The sequence below is a fragment of the Meles meles genome, chromosome 7 (genome assembly GCF_922984935.1).
Source record: "Meles meles chromosome 7, mMelMel3.1 paternal haplotype, whole genome shotgun sequence".
In the NCBI taxonomy this organism is placed as follows: Eukaryota; Metazoa; Chordata; class Mammalia; order Carnivora; family Mustelidae; genus Meles; species Meles meles.
The window spans coordinates 13,375,129-13,395,622 of NC_060072.1; the positions used below are offsets into that span (position 1 = coordinate 13,375,129).

General features: G+C 48.9%; 1 protein-coding gene across 2 annotated transcripts in view; it reads left to right on the forward strand.

The window, feature by feature from the left end:
- LARGE1 (LARGE xylosyl- and glucuronyltransferase 1) overlaps positions 1-20,494 on the forward strand; it is a 525,674-nt gene that overhangs the window by 49,200 nt on the left and 455,980 nt on the right. The window contains exon 1 of one of the 2 annotated variants that reach the window (XM_046013243.1): positions 5,640-5,658. The exons of the other annotated variant lie outside the window; for it this stretch is intronic. The gene's annotated coding sequence lies outside the window, so the exon portion shown is untranslated. Of the gene's footprint in view, positions 1-5,639; positions 5,659-20,494 lie in introns of those variants that run through there. 2 annotated transcript variants of the gene reach the window in all.

Genomic DNA, 20,494 nt, shown 5'->3' on the forward strand with positions numbered 1-20,494 from the left:
TTATTGTAACCTTCCCGAAATAGCGGCCTCCCTGGGACCCAGCTCAAGTGTAGGCCCTGCTGGGAACTCCAGGATTATGGAAGTCCCTTAAACCTGGAGGGGACCTTAACAGCCCCCGGTGACTTGAAGGGCCATTCCCAGCTCTCTCTCTCTTTGCCTTTCTTGGGTAAGGCCCTCCAGGGTAGGTTCTGTTATGAACTGTTGCCATGTCAGAAAAGGGAAGCCCCATCGCTCCCTGAGGACAAGGGTTCGTTCACTGAAGCTCATCGCGCCTCCATACACATCCCTGTTCCCTAGAAACACAGGAGGGATGAGTTTTGCTGGATTAACACGTGTGAGATGTGACATATTTACTTTGCATTCAGGTAAAACAGGAATGTAGGCATGCCAGACCATGTGTCTGGTCAGACAAAACTCCAGCTTGCTTTTGGTGTCTTTAGTGAAGGAACCACAGTTTACAAACTTACAAGCATTCTGACCTCTGCTTCCCTTTTATTCCTAATGAAGTTCACTTGAGCCTAGAAGGAGTCTGAGGTCTGGCCTGGAATTCTAGAAATGGAGCCGGCATCGTCCAGGTTTTGTGAGAGATACCACAGCCCGCCTTCCCATCGGGAGGCAGGAGGCTGTCCGGTGCCAGGGGAAAGAAGGCCGCTGCCTTTGTGGGAGTTTACTTTGTGTCAAGGACTTAATTCATGTTGTTTTATTTGAATTGTCTCAGGAATCTAGTGAGCCTGGATTAATTTCCACTTAAAAACGAGGGGACTCTGGAAGCCCGGGGAAGCTCGGTTTGGACTTAGCTTCAGACCTGTAAGCTAATACATTTGTCTGAAGCGCCCCACCCCAGGTGTTTCCCAGCGATGACCTGCCCAAGGTCAAGCAGCTGCCAAGGGGCAGATCTGGGACTTGAACCACAATCTGTCGGCTCCCCTCCCCCATGTTCCCGGCTCCCCTCCCCCATGTTCCCGGAGAGGTGGGGACACCGCGCTCCCTACTGAGGCCCGATGGGGAGGGAGAACACTTTCTGGATGACAGTCACACAATCTGGGGTAACTCTGTTGATTTCTGTGCCTCGGTTTTCTCATCTGTGAAAGAGGTTATTAATGCTAGTAGTAAGGATTAGATGAGATTATTCAGGTGGAGCCTGGCACGTTGTAAGCCCTCAGTGCACGTGAGTGCCCACAGGTAGGTAGCTGTAATAGCAACGTTAGTGATCATTCCAGTTTTGACAGTTTTTACTTCAAGGGGCACCGGGGGGCTCCATCGGTTAAGCGCCTGCCTTTGGCTCAGGTCATGATCCCCATGTCCTGGGATCGAGTTCCGCGTCGGGCTCCCTGCTCAGGGGGAGCCTGCTTCTCTCTCTGCTCCTTCTACCCCACTCATACTCTCTTTTTCTCTCTCTCAAGTAAGTTAAGTCTTTAAAAAAACTTCTTTTAGTAGCAGTTTTGACCGTTGTGTTCCTGGACTGGAAGACACAGCTCTTCTGTTAAGAACTTGCATTTCATAACTTTGAGCCCATGTGGGACATCATGGTATTCCCCAGGGACACGTGGCAGAGCCGGCTCTCCTGGGACCCCCATGTCCTGCCTGGCACTCAGTTTCATCTCCCATGGTCCTGGTGACTGTGCTTCTGGAAGCTCTGGTATCGGTGAGCTTGTAATCTCGTGGGGGAGCCCCGAACTCCACATCGGAGAAGTGCAGAGTCAGTTCAAGAGTGCGGTGTTATTCAGGTCTGGGCTGTCAGCCTTTCCGTGGGAAGGTCCCGTGTTGTTCATGGCACGGTTCAGATGTCGCCACCACAGAGAAGCCTTCCCTGATAACACGGACTGTCCACCTCCCGGTGGCATGAGCGGACTCTTCCGCTGCTCCCTTGGCCATTTGTGTGAACTGTGATCTGTTGTAGCATTTTCTGTTATATGTTCTTAGGGGGTTGTGAGTCTGAGCTCCCGTACGCGCTGGGAGCTCTTGAGGACGGGAGACCGTGTCTGTGTTAGGAACTTCTGCATGTCACCCAGATCCTGTCCCATGTTCTGGGGACAGAGACCTGTCCCTTCCCTGCTCTTACCCTTAGGCAGGACCGTGTGGCTCGTTCTGGGGGAAGAGTGGCAAGCCGAAGTCACGTGCCTACTTGGCTACAGCGTTGATTTGTTCAGGAGCCTGTGGGGCTGGGGAGTCCCGCCACGTGTGGGGGGAGGTGTCTGCGAACTCCCTGCGGCCAGGCTGGCAGTGTGTCATTCCGCACGTGAGGAGTCAGGCTCTGCCGCGTTAATCATGTGTCTGAGGTCCCACCGCTGGGATTCACGTCAGGTCTGGCTTGTTCTATGGCTGCAAGTAGCTGGTCCTGGTTTCTTTTGTTGTTGTGTCATGGGGCGAACGGGTGTGTGTGTGTAGGGGGTATCAGTGCATGGCGGGGGGGCATCGAGCAAAACCACAGGGCTTGGCTTCTTTTGCAGGGCAGGTGGTTGTGAAAGCTGGTGTCCTTTGCCCACCAGGTGAACTGAGCGCAGAAGCCACTTTCCCTTCAACGAGGGGCTTTGGTGAGACCAGCAGGATGGGGCTGCACTTACTGGCCTTTTCCTTGCCGTCCAGATGGGACTAGGAGGGTGGGAAGAACAGAGGAGACGGGACAGGAGGCTGAGGTAGAGGCTGCGTGGGCAGTGCCTCCTCCTTGCACACTCAGGCTGAGCAGGCTTAGCCCCGCCACCCTCCGGGATTCTAGGATGAAGGAAGTAGATGTACCATATCCGCTGTCGTGGCATTTGGCAGGGCGGGCTGGCAAGCCGGCTTGTGGGTCCAGGGAGTCTCCGTGTGTGAGTGCTCCAGGTGTGCTGGGTGCTTTCTTCAATACTTCCCACACACTTGTTCCCGGAGCTGTCCCCTCTGAGCTCTGGTGCTGCTGCTGCCCACCCTACAGGTGAAGACCAGAGAGGTCAGGTGACTTTCCCCGGGCCGCACCTGCTGCAACTAGAGGGACCAGTTCCATGGCAGGACATTCGGACTCCGGGGTTCCTGACAGGTGTGATTTCTGCTCCGGGCGCTTCACTTGTCCGGGTCACAGCTTTAAAAATTACTTCTAAGTTTTTATTACGATGCAATACCCATAACATAAAATGGACCGTCTTAGTCACTGAAAATATACATTTTTAAGTCGTGGGGATACATCTGCGTCGTTGTATGACCGGTCCCGGGACTGTCTTCGTCCGGTGAAACTGGAACTCTGCACCTATCGAGCAGCAGGTCCCCCTTCTCCTGTCTGCCTGTCCTAGCTGCCACCGTTCCACTCTCTGTCCCCACGAACATGACTGTTCTCTGTACCTCTTCTGAGTGGAATTCCGTACCACTTGTCCTATTGTGTCTGGCTTCTTTTGTTTGGCATGATGGCCTCAGAGTTCATCCGGGTTGTAGCGTTCCTTTAGACTGAATGATGGTCTGTTGCGTGTCTGTATCACATTCCGTTTTTCTGTTGGTCCAACAGTAGATAGGTGGATTGCTCTCACCTTTTGACTACGTTTTGTTGTTCTTATCTGTCAGACCAGGGTCACACTGCTGGCTTTAAACCCAGGTTTCTCTCTGGTACTGGACTTCTGACTTCTTTTACTTCTAAGCTCTAGGAGTTGAAAAGAATTTTGATACACGAGGGAACAACATTTTTTGTAAAGGGGCCAGTGAAGAAGGTTCTAGAAATGTTGGCCAAGGCTCTTTAAGGCTTCTCCTGGGATCTGGCTGCTGGTACTGAGGCTTCTTTTCTACTTGAGCTTCTGCTGGGGCTTAGGAGGTGGTTCTGAGAGAAGTCCCAGGAATAGTGTAAGAAAGGACATGGGCCGGAAGAGAAGAGGAGAAGAGCGTGGTTTCTGGCCCCGCCTCCTCAGAGACACCTGGGATCATCCCTCCACTGCCCTGGGTTCAGTTTGTTATCTCTAGAAAGATGCTCTGGATGACCTCAAATCTCAAGTACCTGGAGGTTTCAAGTGCTGTTGACGTCTGGCCCGGTCTGCACTACTATTCAAAAAACACATTCACATGTTTTTAGTAAGTCTCAGATGGCGTTGGGCCGTAGACATGGCTTCCGGCCCTTTCTCTGAGTCCCCACTCAGACAGCACTTCTCCCAGAAGCCTTGTGGGGATCCAGTTATATTACCAGAAGCTAGAGGAAGGATTTTTGTTTCTGTTCTGTGTCCATCATCTCCCCAAAGTGTAGTTCCGACTTCTGGTTTTTTGGTCCCTGTGAAGCTCTAGTCTCAGGTTATGTGAAGACTATCTTGAGATGCCATTCTGAAATTACTAAGGACAGGAATATAACATGATTATCATGACCCAGGTCTGCCAGAGCAGCTCCCTTGAAAGTCTGAGTTTTTTTCCTCGAGCCCAGGGCCTGAAAATGGGTAGCACAGCCATGGGCTGTATGGTAAACAGGCAGGATCTCCTGTGGGGGAAGCTGCCATTGCTGTCCCATCCCGTCTTTCGTCAGTTTCAACCTAAAATAAGCATTTCGGGGGCATCTGGGTGGCTCGGTCATTAAGCCTCTGCCTTCGGCTCAGATCATGATCCCAGGGTCCTGGGATCAAGCCCCATATCAGGCTCCCTGCTTGGCGGGGAGTCTGCTTCTCCCTCTCCCACTCCCCCTGCTTGTGTTCCCTGTCTCTCTCTCTCTCTCTCTCTCTGTCAAATAAATAAATAAAATTTAAAAAAAACATAAAATAAGTGTTTTGTTTTACTGGGAGAGCACTAGTCACTACCTGCTCCTGTTTCTGTATCAACAGCCAGAAGAAAGGTTTAAGTAAGTGTTTTCTTAGCATCTTCCCTGGGAAACAAACCGCAGCTGGATTCCTAACTTAGCTTTACCCGTCCTCAGACCACATCGTTTCCTACCAGTTGTGTCCACGGGGAATGTTGATCACACACACCTATTGAACTCCAGCATTTCGGGGACTGTTTGAGTATCAGAAGCTCATAATGGGTTTTCTCCTACCCCTGAGGAGCGTCTGTTTCTTTCTGTTTTCAGTGTAGAGCCAAGAAGGCATGTGGGCAATGAGGGGAGCTCCCAGAGGTGGCCAGGCTCCCTCTGCCCCACGAACTTTGACTTGAGATGCTGTTTTAGCCTTTTCTGCTCGCTCTTGGCAAAAGAAATTGGAAGAAAAAGAGAAAGATAACGACAGGCTCTTCCCACAGCTCACCTTAGAGGAAGGGGTCTTGTTTGTTTTTTATAATCTACATTCAGAAACAAAATCAGACGCCTTGGCCATTTGTCGAGCACCTGTCGTGTGCCAGGTAAGACATGGAGTATTTTCAAAGCAGTTTGATTAAATCCTTTGCAAATTGCCGTTTTGCAGCTGCCTGATCTGTGTTTAAGTGACTTGCCCACTGTGTCACACGGCTGTAAGTGGAAGGGCTGGCAGCTCAGCCCACGCCTCCTCTGAGTTCTGGGGGGCTCTGTTCTGGTTTTCCCACCACAGAAGACTTCCTCACGGAGACCCCGAAATGACTCCCGAGTCCCAGCTCCGGAGGGGTTCTACCCCTGTGTCCTGCTCTCTTTTGCCGACGGTCAGTAGATCACTTTCTTACTTCTAGGAGCTGAGAGACCTCAGAGACTTTGTTTGAGCCTCGTAATTTCATCTCCAGTGAGGCCCTGAGAGAGGAGGAGCTGCTGAGACCCCCGACGTGGTTAGTTCCTTCAGGAGCAGTTCCTGGTCCCCTTCCGTGTGGAGAGGCGTGTAGCTGGGTGGGGAACACTTCTAGAGGAATACAGCCTCCCGGGAGCTGTGACAGCCACGAATCCGCACTTAACTCTGGTTGAACTCTGCATGTGGAACATTCTAGAATTCCTTAGTCAAGTCTGGCATGAGGTTCTCTTCCATTGCTCCCCCTTATAGCCCCCTCGCCCCCTCTCCCAGCCCTGCTGTGTCCTTGCTTCTAAAACCAGGTCATTTGTTGTGCATACCCAACGGCTGGGTCCCTGGGAGGCCCTCAGTGAGCCGTCAGGAGGCAGAAGGCGCTTCTCAGAGGGCTGAGGCTGAACCCTCTCACTCATCACCTATTACTTGTGTTCTCTTAGCCTTTCTTGCCTCAGTTTCCTTGTCTTGGGTTGAGTAATGCCCCATGGTATCGCTGCTAAGACTCAGTGAGCAAAGCTGTTGAGTGAGAGCCAGAGGTGGTGGTTTAGTCACTGTTGTTCTGTGGAGCGAGTGCCCAGTGCATTTCTGTTGAACGAAGGAAGGAGTAAGGAGTGTCTCTCTAAGCCCATTTCCCCCACTTTGAAACATGAGACAATGGTGTCGGTAATGGTGGTTCCTAAGCGGGGGCTGCTTATCAGAAGTTCCTGGGGGGCCTTTCCTATAAGTCCGGCTCCTGAAATTCTGACTCACCGCGTCTTGGCCAGAGCTTGGCACATGCATTCTGCATTCTGCAAACAAGCGTTCCTGGTGACTCTCACGTGCAGTCCTGGTTAGGAAGGAGGGGGCTCATTGGCCCCTGGGGTCTCTCACCTGCTTCTGTGTTGGAAAGGTAAGGGGCAAGCCATCCAGGACAACTCGGGGTCACTCCAGCCCCCGACCTCCCACCCATGCTTCAAGACTCAGTTTCAGCGTCACCTCCTGAAAGACTCCCCTATCCTCCTTGGATTGAAAGCACCACTCTCTGTTGGGTGCCCCGTGGTTCTGCTCCTGGGCGTCTGTAAGGCCACCATCAGCTGGAATGAGGTCTGTCTTCATGAGGCCGTATGTTCATGGAGGGCAGAGTCTTAAATGATTCAACGTGCTGCCTCCCCCCCGCACCGGCCCCCCAAACACCTTCCCCAGCCTCTTGGACCGAGTTGGTACATCATATATATTTAAATGTGTTACCAATACATATATGAATTTTTCAAAAGCAGTTTTACCAGTTTTACATGTATAAGTTATAACCGTCCCCCCCCCCCCCCCCCCGGGATTCCTTCTGTTCTTACTCAGACCAATAACAAAGGACATCTTTGTTAGATTGGCCTTTTATCTTTTTTTAAATAAACCAGGGACATTTGGGGGGGGAAAAGCGATACTCTTCCTTGGTAATTAGCCTTGATGATTAGACTATCTTTTCCATTATGTTTTATTTTTACTCTCCTGGAATTTATCAAGTGGCCTCTTTTCCATGAAGGTTACCCTTCAGCGGAGCAAGGGAGCTTGATTAGAGCACTGGGGGGATTTACTTTGTGTTTTTTAAAAAATGAGGAGCGTGGCAGAGAGGGCGGATGTGAGCCGGTGGGTGAAAGGGCAGTCCTTCAGCTATAAAAAGGGATTTTCACGCTGAGAAACAGAAGCCTATGCTCCCGGGACAGGATTTTTTTCCCCCCAACAACTGGTCAAGTAGTTAGTGCCACTTTTAGTTTTGAATTTGTTTTATATGTGGCAAAGCTTCCTGACCAATCCTCACGGCCTGTCATCTGTGCCAAGGGCAAGTTCCTTTTTTTTTTTTTTTTTATAAAGCACATTAATAATTGTATTCATCAACTCTGACTTTCTGGCAGCTGTTTGAGTGTGAGGTTTGTTTTATTGCATTTTTTGGGGGGGGGTACAAATGGATTTCAGAGTCCATTGCACAGTGCCTTGGTAAACTACTTAATGCCTAAGAGGCAACTTAATTTTCTTGTCCGGCGGGGCTGTGTGTGCAGCTGGTCACTGTCCTTGCCTGTCCTGTGGGGACTCAGCTGGGGACATGCTGAGAGCAGTTTCATTTCACACTTGCTTCCTCTTGTCCACAGCTGAGCCAAGAGGTGTTCTTCAGCAGGGGGCAGGGGGCATCGGGGTTAGGGGGTTGGTCCCTGGAGCGTCTTGGCCACAGACCAGGCAGAAGTTTGCTTTTCTCCATTTGTCCAGTGAATATTTAGTGCCTGCTTCCAGGCAGGTTCTGAGGATACAGAAGACGCAACAAAGTCCTTTTCTCATGAACATGCGCTTTCCAGCTCAACTTCTGTGGGAAGGTAGGCGTCCTTGCTACATAGGCATATTTATTTAGGCCTAACCACTCTGAAAGTAGATGTTATTAGGGATCACACACACACACACACACACACGCACACATGCACACACACACGCACACCCACCCCTGTAAACATGGTTCTGGCCTGTGGCATTTTGCAGAACAGTTAAGCTATGGAATTATGCCGTCTGGGTTTGAAAATAACCCCTGCCTCTTGCCAGCTGTGTGGCATCAAACAACTCTGACTTCAGGGCTCAGAGCCTCGTGTCCTCCTCTGTCGCTGGGGCTAATGGTTGGACGTACCTCTGTGGGTCACCGAGATGACGTGGGAGGGGCACAGCGGATGGCCGGACCGCACGGGAACAGCCGGTGGTAGGTTGGAGCTGCGGCAGGGAGGACAAATTTTTCTCTGCCCTCTAAGGTTTGGTGGCCAGAGCTGTAAAACAAGCTGACAAAAGATAGATCCATGGGAGAAAAGTGTATAGGTTTTTTTTTTAGATGTTGAAAATGTTATGGGGCATAGAGGTAGGGGGAGGAGGCTTCAGAGAAAGAAGAGACCCCCCCCCCTCCCCCCGAGAAGCAGCTAGGACGGGACAAAGGAAGAAACAAAGAAAGGGTGTTTTGGACCTTTTAGGGGTGGTGAATTGCAGGAAGGTCACAATACGGGGGCATTGATGGCTGAAAAGGGTTATCTAGCAGGGCCTGTAGATTCTCCTCGTTGCCCTCTGCCTCTTTGATGATAAAGGTGTTCTCCCCTCTTTCTGATGTGGGGAGAGAGGGAACCTTTGCAGGGGAATTTATGTCCTGCTTCCAGGCGGGCAGGGAAAAGGCAGAGAGCACATGCTGGGTCTGCTTTTTCTCAATGCCATCTGCTCAGATAGTCCTTAGGCCACAGGGGCATATCTTCGGTAGCATATTCTGTCCCTGGCAGTGTGGACACACCAGCGTATTGTCAGCCTGGCTGGGAGACAGAGCGAGGCTCCTTCTGGTCAGAGTACGCGCTTACACCTGTAAGTCTGGAGTCCTTCCTGGACCCAGGCCTGCACCAGAATGACCTAAGATCCAGTTTGTGGTCAGAAAGGTCTCGTGTGCCAGAGGATCGGGGGACCTTGGGGCTCCCTGGTCCTACCGTGTAGGAGGGTGGTCTCAGACATGTTCCCACTGCTGCAAATGTTACTTTTCTCCTTTCTGGACGGGGACAAGGATGCTAACTTCTCTGGTCACCTCCTTCACTTCCCTTAAGTCTCTGTTTAGTTTTCACATGAAGGAGGCCGCCTCTGGCCAACTGCTTGTCATGGGTCCTCGCCTGGCATGCCCAGTCCCGTTTGTCCTGCCTTTTCTCTTTTTCCAGAGCACTTATCACTTCTAACATATTGTCGGATTTGTTTCTTTTCATGTATGATGTTTATTTTTAATTACCTCTTTATCCCATTGGAATGTAACCTCATTAAGGGTGAGGATCTTTATTTTGTACCTTCGTCATCTTGAAACTGCCTGACACAAACGGGCTGTGAAGAGTTGAAGCTTCCGTCTGCTGCCTGCGTGGGGCTGGCCTGGCTCCCAGGGCAAGGCCCCAGTGTTCTCCTGCTGGAGGAGAAGGTGGGCACGGCACACCGGCCTGTGGCAAGGTCACCGGGTAGTGGTAGAACCCGAGAGAAGGACAGTACTACTCTGTGATGAGACAGAATCACCGTGCAGCTCACAAAACTGGCCGAACTCCTTCTCTCCAGCTCAAGAGAACGACTGCTGTGACTTCACCGATTACAGCTGTAGTTCTCTTCCGTTCCTCCTGCTTCTTGTGTTAGGATTACAAGGGCACAGAGTCACAGAACTCCTGCTTTATGACTGCACCCACCAGAGCAATACCGTGCTTCCGTGAACAAGCCCAAGCTGTGTTAACAGTCACCTCCGAACATCCTCGTGCCGGGATGCCCACGATTTGCTAGGATGACTTCCTTTTTTGACTTTAGGTGTGCTCTTGGTGGTTTTTGCATCAAATGGCCTGGAGAATGAAACCTTGTCACTAGGCATCACTCTACAACTGTGTAGGTTATCATTATTAATAGATAAATGGAGTTGAACAGATGTGATAGCTGCTTGGCCCGAGTTTTCTAATTGGGAGAGCGAGAGGGTTGACCGCATGACTCACTGGGGTTTCTTATAGTCATCACTTTCTCTTGACTCCTGAGACCACTAAGCACTCAGTGTGTATTAGGCATTGTGGGGCCTAGGAGAGAGGTAGGAGTAGGAGATCTTGGAATTCCTTCCTGTGGTGTAGCATTTGTTGTGTGGCCCCGTGCCAGGTACAGGACCCCGAGTTTTGGTTTTATTAACTGCAAATTTGTGATGACATTTGTTTATAATGATATTAATAAATAATGTTAATTATAGTAATAGCCTAAAATTCCCCCATGCTTACTCCGTGTTATCTGAATCAAAGTCCCGTGAGTTCTCACAGTAACCGAATGAGGGAAGCGCTGTTACTCCATTAACCACGTGAGGATATGATGTCACAGAGAAGTTAAGTCACTTTCTGAAGATCACACAGCTAAACAGCGTGAGAACTGGGATGGACTCCTCTCACATATTTTCTTCATCATGCCACCGCGGTGGACTAACGTGATTGGCGAAGAGGGGTCCTGGGGGATGTCACGTGAACACCGCGTTAAAGAGTGCAAAGTTTAAATGCAGGGCTAAGTCTTGCACAACTTCGACGGCTGCGATGTTAACGCAGGGGTCGGGGTATGCACGCCTGAAGGCGTGGAAGTGGAGAGCAAAGGGAAAGCCTGGTGGACAGAGCTGAGAGGACTCCAAGCTACAACTCCCAGAGACACCGTGGGTCTTGAGAAAAGCACAGGGTTCAGAAGCAGAGTGACCCAGGTCTTAGGCTGAGTTTACTGCATATGAGCTCTTGACGACTTTAATTGCTAGATTTTTCATTTGTCAAAAAAAAAAAAAAGTAGGGTCAGTCCCTTCTTACCTCACCGGGGAGGTAACACTTGTGTAAGGACTCTAGAAATAGGTCACGTGCTGGACAGGGTTAAGGCCTCTCTAATTGTGGGGTGGTGGGGGGGACCCATGTGGTTTCAAGGCATTTCACGGAACATCAGCCAGATGCCAAGTGATCCCTCTGGCTTCCACTACCCAAACTTCAGAAAGGAGTGTTGCCATAGGAACCTTGCCATTATTATTCAGCAGCTGTAGACCTGTAAGGGTAGAGTCTGTTTGAAAGGCCCTTCAGGTTACTTATAGGGTCTTGGGAGCAGGAGTGCGGTAGGAGGGGCATGCTGCAGGTGGGTGGATTGAAACAAGGAGGGAAGCCCACAGGGCCCCTTCCCCCCCGGTGAGGGGCCCCCAGATGAGAGACGCTGCTACCTTTGAACCACCTGCCTTGTCCCTTCCACTCTGAGTCAGCCTTCATTGTGCAGGGATTTCAGTTAGAAAATGTGTTAGCCACATTATTCTTCCAAATAAGGTTATAACGTCTCGCTGTGTTAAAGTGGGGAAGAGTTCCTTCTTTGGAATTTCAAATCATGAGGATGGTGATGGTGGTGATGTTTATAATCATGCTACTGTCTAGCATTTCCGGGGTGTAATATACCAGACACTGTATTTGGCGTATCTGTGTGCATTGCCTCCTTTAGCCCTTACAGCAAGTTCCTCGTCATTCCCCTTTGTAAATGAGGAAGCAGGTGCAGAGAACCCGAATTCCCTACCCAGTTACCAGCCAGCAGGGCTCACGGCGTAGATGTGAACGAGGCTCTTCTGACCTCAACTTCCAGAGCCTTAAGACTCTGCTCCCTGTGTCCTCCCAGAGAATCCTAGGATAGGAGAGTTGTTACCTAGAAGCATTGTCTTTCAGACTGGAAAAGGAGAGCTTGGAAGAGGTGAGGCACCTGTTTGAAGGCCATGATGCCAGTCCCCCGGATGAAGGCCTGGGTTCAAGCTCTGGTCTCCTCCTCCTCAGTCCGGAGAGTTAATCTGATTTCTCTCCCAATGGATTTCTCCTAGCGTGGTTTCTTGGACAGAAGCGTGGGTCGTCTTTTGTGTTTTGATTGGAAAAGACCTAAAGCCTCAGAGCCCAACTGTCTGGGCTCCCATTCTGCCTGTCTGGCCGGGGCCAGCCATGGGACACGGGACTTGTTATGTCAAATCTGTGGGCTTTTATGTTTCCTCATGTGGAAAACTGAGATAACAAACCCTTCTTACACCGGAGGGATGTGAGCAAAACGAAAGGAATTAATGTATTTGAAACTCTTAAGGCAGGGCCTGGTGCATCGTAAGTTACTAGCCGGTGCTACCCGTTCCATGGCCTGTAGTCCTCATATGAGTCTGTTCCAGGATGCTGGAGTTCCGGTCCTTGCCTGAAATAGGGATGCTGTTACGGGGAAGTTGCGGGTTCACAAAACACATTTGCTTACCGTGGGCGCCCAGGTGGTTGGGTATTCCGTGACACAGACCTGCCCGCATGTGTCTCCTGGACCTGGTGTCGAGGACAAGGGTTTATTTTGATCAGCCTCCCGTCCTGGGGTGACTCAGACGAAGGTGGGGCCTGGGGCTTGGGAGCAACGCCGCAACGCTGCCCCTAGGCCACAAGCGGCACCGGTGCGTGGAGCTTAGATCCTGCTCCCCTTCCTGTGTGGCTCCCGTGGCAGAGCAGGTGTTTGCCGGAGGTGAGGCAGAGGGACTGAGTCCGAGCAAGTGAGGGATGGATGGAGCAAGGACGTGAACCCAGGTCCCTCCATCTCACAGTCCCTCTGGGATGGACCCGAGTCGTTAGTAGAAGGCCAGTCCACGCAGAACGAGAGTGCTGCAACAGAAGGCGGGCCAGCCTCTGGTGAGGCTCTGGGCTTTAAGGGCCCTGTGCCTGGCAGGGTGCCGGGGGGAGGGGGCCCCTTAGCCTCCATATAGCTTCCGGAGGGGTTCCCGCTCCTCTGTGGGTGATGCAGAACCGGGTCAGACTGGGGATGAGCTGCTGGCATGGGGGCAGCTGGTAATGGGCACCTTTTTCCTTTTCCTTCATGCATTCTGGAGGCAGTGGTTATTACTCCGAGTTATTTAGTGGCCCTTGGGAGGTAGGGACTAGAGCTACTGGCCAACAACTCTGAATGCCTGCTTCTTTCTTAGTCCGCTGCCTCCTTGGGCCCGTGAGCCTGGTTTAAAAACCCCGTAGCCGTCATCCCGTGTGCATCCTCATACACCACACACCCCACACACCCCATGACCAGATGTAAGTACGTTTGCCAGGAGCAGTGTTGGCGTGACGGACACAGACGTGGTGGGAGATTTTTGGTCGGTCATTTCCTGAGAAGCACTCCCTTTTTATACCCTGAACCTCCACAGCAGTTGCAAACAATAATATCACTGCCAGTAGAAAACAAACGAAAGACCCACGGAGGGCTTCACGCAATGTATGTTGCCGATTTAGTTTTGATCGGTTGTATCTCTGGCTTCTTTCCAGGGGACTGTTGATTGACTATGGGGAGTGGCTGCCCTTCGCCACGGTGAAATCCCTGATCGGGAGTGGAACAGGGACACTGATGGTTTCGGGGTCCTTCAGATCGTGCCACACAGAAACAGGCGTTTTGTAAGCACCAGCTGGCGTTAGTGGGGGTGGCAGGAATTACTGGGTCCGGGCTGTGGCTTATACTTAGTCTCTTTGGGGGGAGGGAAAACTGATGGGTGAGTTGAGGCAGCAAGAGATGAGGTTGTGCTGGGTTTGTTAAGCCGTTGTTCATAAAAGAAAACGTGACGTGGTAGGAAACAGGGTTTGCTTGGCTTTGCCTGGTTTATCATCTAAGGTGATTGGGAATTTTTAGCAGGCCTGGGTCTATCACAGAGCATACCTGGGGGAGCCCTTTGACAGATGAGCTGATGATATTCAGTACTCTGAGAAGGCCAGTGGATTTCGGGGCGCCTGGCTGGTGCAGTTGGAGGAGCATGTGATCCTTGATCTCGAGGTTGTGAGTTCGAGCCCCACGTTGGGTGTAGCGAGTACTAAAAACACCAAGTAAAAACGTTGAAAAAGTCCAGTGGATTCATGAGTGTTGCTTAGTGATTGAGGGACTGTTACCAGTCAACACGGTTCTGGATCTGGATGAATGACAGAACTGTAAAGTAGTCCCAATAGCGGCACCAAGTTAACCGTATCTTACTGAAGTCTGATTTTGAAGAAATGAATAATGTCCCATCATTGAGCAGAAAGTTCCAGATCAACAACAGGGTGTAATCCACTCTGGGTAAAAATAAACAATAAACAATAAATAATAAAATAATATAAATAAAAATATAATATAAAATATAAATATATGTTTTATATATAATATGTATTATGTAATATAAAATATAAGATATAATAATAAAAAATAGAAATAAAAAATTAAAAGTTAAAAAAATCACTTCATGTGTTTGTCCATGTGTGGCACGTTTTAGACGACCCGTAAGAAGCCAGAAAACAATCCAGTGTAGAGAGTCATATACTTAATGGCTGCCAACAGCACAGAAAGACAATAAACAGATGTCCTGTGTCTCCTGATGGAATTGGAATCTGGTCGGGACTCTTGATCCAACTCGGAAATCAGAAATAGGAGAGGCTCAGGCCCGGGTGAAATGATGGAGAGGCGTCATGAAAACCCAGGCAGCGGGAAACCCTCTAGAAAAACAACCCAGTCCTTCAGCAGGTTAATTGTAAGGGCCAAAAACGGGGCAGCGACTGGGATGTCAGATGCTATTAAGGAGCTAATGTTTTTATTTTCTTAGTGTGGTAACGAAACCGAGGTCTAGAGTCTCAAAACCTCTGTCTTTTAGACAAACAATGCTGAAATAGTTTTGAGCAGATGGCGATGTATTTGGAGATAGTTTTCAGAAAACCTGCAGGTGTGTGGGAATGGGTAGGGGAGAAGCAAAATGAGACTGGCCGTGACTTGGTAATTGTTGATCCCTGGGTCGCATGCGTGCAAGGATTCTCTCTAGTTTTGAATATTTGACATTTTCCATCATAAAAGTTTTCAATGAAGTAGTCATCAAAGTAGTCTCTTTCTCCTCCACTCCACGTGGAGAGGCATAGTAAGATCCACTGTAAGTAATATCCTGAAATGTTCCAACTTGGTATGACCTTAGAAAGATGAGCTAGTTTGCTGGCGCTGTCCCCTGGGTTTCTGGGGTTGGGGGAGGGGAGGGAGAGACTCCATGGGTGCGGCTTCTCAGATCCCACAAACGCCCTTTGACCAAAGCTCTTCCCCTTGTATATTTTATATCTCGGAGTTTCCCCATGAGATTTCATTTGGAACAAAAAGACATTTTTGCTGCTTAAAAAAAGAACAGAGTTTGGAAATCACTCCCTAACATTCTAAATTAGGAAACTGAAGCCCCAGGAGGGAAGGTGATGTACCCAGGTTCACACCATGGGCAGATGGCGTAGCCCCAGACCTCTTGTTAGATGTTCCTTGCACTATTCAGTCATGTTGCTGGTTATTCTTTAAGCTTCTAATGCAGGGTCCCCCAGGAGGATAGGTCACCTGCGTTCGGGGTTCAGCACCCCCCCCAACCCCCACAGTGGAAGCTGGGCTGAAGTGATTGTCTGTGTGCAGAGTGCTTGCTCCGGGCTCTGGCTCCAGCCTCCCGGACTTGCTCTCTGCCTATAAACTCCAGGCTGTGTGTCTGTGCCCGGGAGCCTTGCGGCAGGAGCAAGACATCGAATTTGGGAAATGAACAGTCTCGCTGGGACTCTACACAGGCTGAAAAGCCTGTATATTGAACACTTAATCATTTTTAATGCTTGTTTCATTTGCTGCTCATCTTTATTTGCCTTCAGTAAAACCTAGGAGCCTCGCAGGGACGCAGGAGATGCCCCATCCTTCAGGGCCAGGTACATACATGGAGCACAGCTAGAATGCAGGCCTGGAGGACTGTAAAGTGAGGGCCCCCCCACCCCATATCCAGCTGTCCATCTAGGCAAAGAGCGGAATGGGTAAACTCGAGGTATCGGGGAGAGTTCTAGGAACAGATAGTTGGGGCTTGGAGTTGCTTATAGTATCTCTGACTTTAATGTTAGGCCAGTGGCCCTGACACCTGTGTTAGTGCCCCTCCCCCTTCCCCCCCCAAAAAACCCTCTGCAAGGTAAGGCTTAACTTCCATCAGGAACGTTTTGATAGAGATTTGGCCAGATTGGGGTTGGGGAGAGGGCCTGGGGTAGTGATGGGACATACGGGAGAGTGGTGGTAGTGACTTCGGGTGCATTGGAGTAGCCTCCCCTCCCATAAAACTCTTTGATCTACCTGTGATCTCACTCCACTACCCCTGCTTACCTTGAGCTCTCCTGTTTAGTCCCAAGACTGTTTGGCGTTATGGAGTATACTTAGAGTGGAGCTTGGGTCCGCCATCCGGCTGCTGGAGGCTTCATTAATAATTGCAGTCTTCAAGGCATGCCTACTGTATGCTCTGACTGTGGGTTACGGGGATGGCTAGGCTCTGCCTACTACATGCTCTAAAGTGCATAGTCTAATATAAGCTAATGAAAAATAACACATAAGGGCTCAATTTTATTGAGTCTTTGCTCCTTACCAGGCACCCTGTTAATGTTTTACCTGCATTTGGTCGTTTAGTCCTTCAACAGCTATAAAGGAGAGTTAACGTGAGGAACCCCATTTGACAGAGGGGACACCGAGTTCAGAGAGGTCCTGTGGCTTGCCCGAGGTCCTAGAGCTCAGGGTAAGTGCTAGAAGCAGGATTTGACACTAGGCAGCTGTCTCCAGGGCACTCACTCTTACCAGCGTGCTCTCCTGCCTTCTGCCGCGGAGGGGACACTGCAGTGTGCCGAACACAGCCACCTAAGGGCACATAAGTGCAGAGGTGATGGGGAAGCAGAGGGGACCCACTCTCATGAGTGGGGAGGAGAGAGGGGTAAGTCAGGGAAGCCTTCAGGGAAGAGATGAGACCTGGGATGGGTTTGGGGGAAGAGTTGGAGTCTTACCCCGGTGGGCCAGGAGTGGAGTTCTGTACTGGAACCAGAGCAAAAGACCGAGGCCCTGTTGGGAGACTGGCGTTGGCTTGTGCAGGGATAGAAAACGCAAGTGGAAGAGAGAGCAGTAGAGGGACATGCTGGAGAGATCCTCGAGGGCACGTCTGCACTGCCCTCCAGTTCAGTAGTCACTAACCACATGTAGCTACTTTAAATTAATTAAAATCAAATTAAATAAAAATTCCAGTTCCTTCGACTTAAGAATCCCACGCAGCTAGTGGCTACCATACTGCCCAGCACAGATGTAGAACATTGCCATCATCGCAGAAGGTTCTGTTGGAGAGTGCTGGGCTAGATCATCTTCTTGTTCGGCACACACCTGTCAGGCCTCACCTGGAGTGTCACCTGCAGGTGTCAGGTGACAAAGAGTTTGTTTTGTTTTGATTTTGGTGGAAGAGCCTGCGTGGGCCGCCTGGGCTCTCAGTGGAGGGTGGGGAGATGGTGTTGCAGTTAGAGGAGAAGCCTTGAATAATGGCTGAACATACGAATGTTGGCGACTTTGTTTTTACGGCCCTGCTCAGATCAGTACATAAAGCTCCCAAGAAATATGTCATTTCCCCTCTAAGCCAGCAGAGCTGCTAGTTTCATTAAAAAGGCAATGGCAAATCTATTTTTAATTTTATTTTTTATTAAAAAACACCCTACTGCTTGAGATTCTAATCTCTAACTGAATAATAGGTGTCATTTTAGAGTTGCAAATAGCCAGCAAAATAGCATGCATCGAGAGTGCTTAATAAATAGGATTCGGGGCTTTACATTAGTGTAGGGACAAAAATAGGTCAAAAAGCTTTTCCTTTTTCCTTTTGAGTACAATGTTCTGACTTTCCAGATGGCGAGGAACCATTTAGAGCTATAAAGGGATTTTGATTTAGATAATGGTAACCTTGCTTAATTTCAGAAAATTTATGTTTTGTAAAAGGGGTTTGGTTTTCTTTGAAGCTCTCTGAGCAGTGGATCAGTAGTTTTGAATGTTATTTGCGGCCAAGAGATTCCGTTTTGAGGGCTTTTTGTGATTTACTCCCTGTGTTTTGAAACAGTTTACCACTATTTTTGGAGTATTTGCTTCCAGAAGATTTGTATTTGAGTCCTGATCGTGTCTCGTAGTAGCAGTGTGACTTTGGGCGAGTCAGGCAGTCTGTAGCGGGCACCTCTTGGTTTTCCAACTCAGTATTTATTCACCCTGCTTGGTGTTCCTCTGGAAACCTACTTCAGCCCATGAACTATGGAGGAGACGATATCGTGCCTAACTTCAGGATGTGACCTTTAATGCAAATCACCCCCTCATTGCAGTGATTTGGTGGGCACAATTAAGTGCCATGGGACTTCTGTAGAGACTGTCGAGACAGGTGCATGTGTTCTTGCCTTGCCACTGGCCTTGATGCTTAAAGGCTATAGCTGTACACATCCCAGCCACATCCTACCTCATAGCTCTCTTTTCACTGCCTGGTGTCTGAGAATGAGGTCAGTGTGGATAAGAGCAGAGCTGAGAACCAGAGACAGACCAGGTCATCCCTTAGACCTAGATCACACCTTACCTGAGGGCAGATCTACCCTTGGACTTTGTAGACGTGGTAGACTTACAAGCCACTACATTCTCTATTTTGTTTAGAATAGTTCGTCTGTCACTTGCAACTGGGAGACTCCCCTTACAGTCTTTGTGAGACCTTTTTACATGTCCATAAAGGAAAAAAATACTGAAATGTTTGCCCATCCCCTAGGGTTGTTGTAAAGGTGAAGGAGGGTGATATATCCAGAAGCATTTTCAAAGGGTAAAATCATGTTCAGATATTAGATATTGGCAAGAAAAAAAAGTGTTAGAACCTTTCAAGCCAAATTTTGACCTTATTCTTTTTAGACAGGGAGCAACAATTAGTTTAATGGATCAAAGCTAAAAGAAGAGAATATACCATATTGTAACAGTCTTAGTGTTTTCCCAGACTAAGTTGGCCTCCCAAAATTATTTTAAATGAATATATGTGAAAGCAGTTCTTAAGGACTGGGAGTAAGACTGCAAAAGGATTCTTTATTTTGAGGACCATTTTTGTTTTTCTGAAATAGGTCCTTTTTTAGTATATTAGTTTTCCTAAATTTTTAAGTGGAGCTATCCATTTTGAGAGGCACCTGTATGTGCTGGGCTAGCTGTTTTACATGTGATTAAACCAAGTACTTAAAAAAAAAAAGGTATATTTATTTTGGGGGGGAAGGGTCAGAGGGAGAGGGAAAGACTCTTAAGCAGGCTTTGTGCTGAGCATGGAGCCTGACGGGGCTCAATCTCACCACCCTGAGATCAAGACCTGAGCTGAAACCAAGAGTCAGGTGCTCAGCTGATTGTGCCACCCAGGTGCCCCATTAAATCAGATACTTTTATATTAAGTATGGGGTAGGGGTAGAATCCCAGACCTAGTCACTATGGGTATGGTTTTCCACATTACACATTTTCCTCTTTTGGTTTGTAATATCTCTTACCTTCTGCAGTTGGGCATTTTTGAGTCATGTTCTCTAATGATCTAGCCTGCAGATCATGTAGTAATAATTTCATACTCCACAAGGGACTGGGATGAGCAGAGTTTTTACATCCTAAACAGCAGAAAGGGGATGGTTTACGGTTGGGTGGATGCAGGTGTGATATCTGGAGCCCCCACTGCTGGGTCTGGGTGACTTCGTATGAAAAAAGAAGGCTTACCGTTCTCTGTGGTGGGTTTGTTGTGAGGATCGCAGGGACTGATGTGTGTGAAAGCACCTCACACCTGGTAGGTAGCCAGTAATCACTTTTCTTATCTTCTTATTCATGTAGTTGAGATATTTTCAGGCAGTGAGTCTAGCTCTAGGGAAATTAGGAATTTTATTAAAGAATCAATTGGTCCCAGTAGCATTCATCTTTTAATTCTTTAGACTACTAAATAATCTTGTTCTCGCCAGATGTTCTGTTTTTTGAGATCTGGGCACATTTAGGTAGAAAGAGGAGAGAATGTTCTCCATTCAGACATGCTAAAATATATTTATTTACCCATTCAGTTATTCATTCAAATTATAATGGGAACTTTCTCTGCCAGGTGTTGGGGAAACATCTTTCACCTGTCCTAAGTCATTTCTTAACTTCCTGGTAGGTCTGTGGGCTTTGTTTGGGGTTATTTCTGAAGCTGATACTTGGATAAAAGTAGAGTTTTCTGCCACAATTCCATGTTTGCTCACTCTCTTAGGACAGATTTTTCTGTCATGGGCGTAGTCCATTTTTTCACTTTTTTCCCCTCTCTTGATGCAAATGAAAATGTGAAGAGCTCTCGGGGGAAAGGATAAATTCTGCAGACAAAATCGGGAGACCCAGGCTCTGGGGAAAGTAGCCAGGCTGTGGAGACCTACCGGTAGAACTTTCAGCACTGGAGCTGTCCACCAGCCAATGGGCTGTTTCCTGACGCAGGTGAAGATCCAGCAAAGATGGTGTTTCCTTCGAGGCCAAAGGACAATTTTTCAAAAACACTCTTTTTTTTTGAGATCTAGTGCCTCTGTGAGTTACTGAAGATTGAGTAG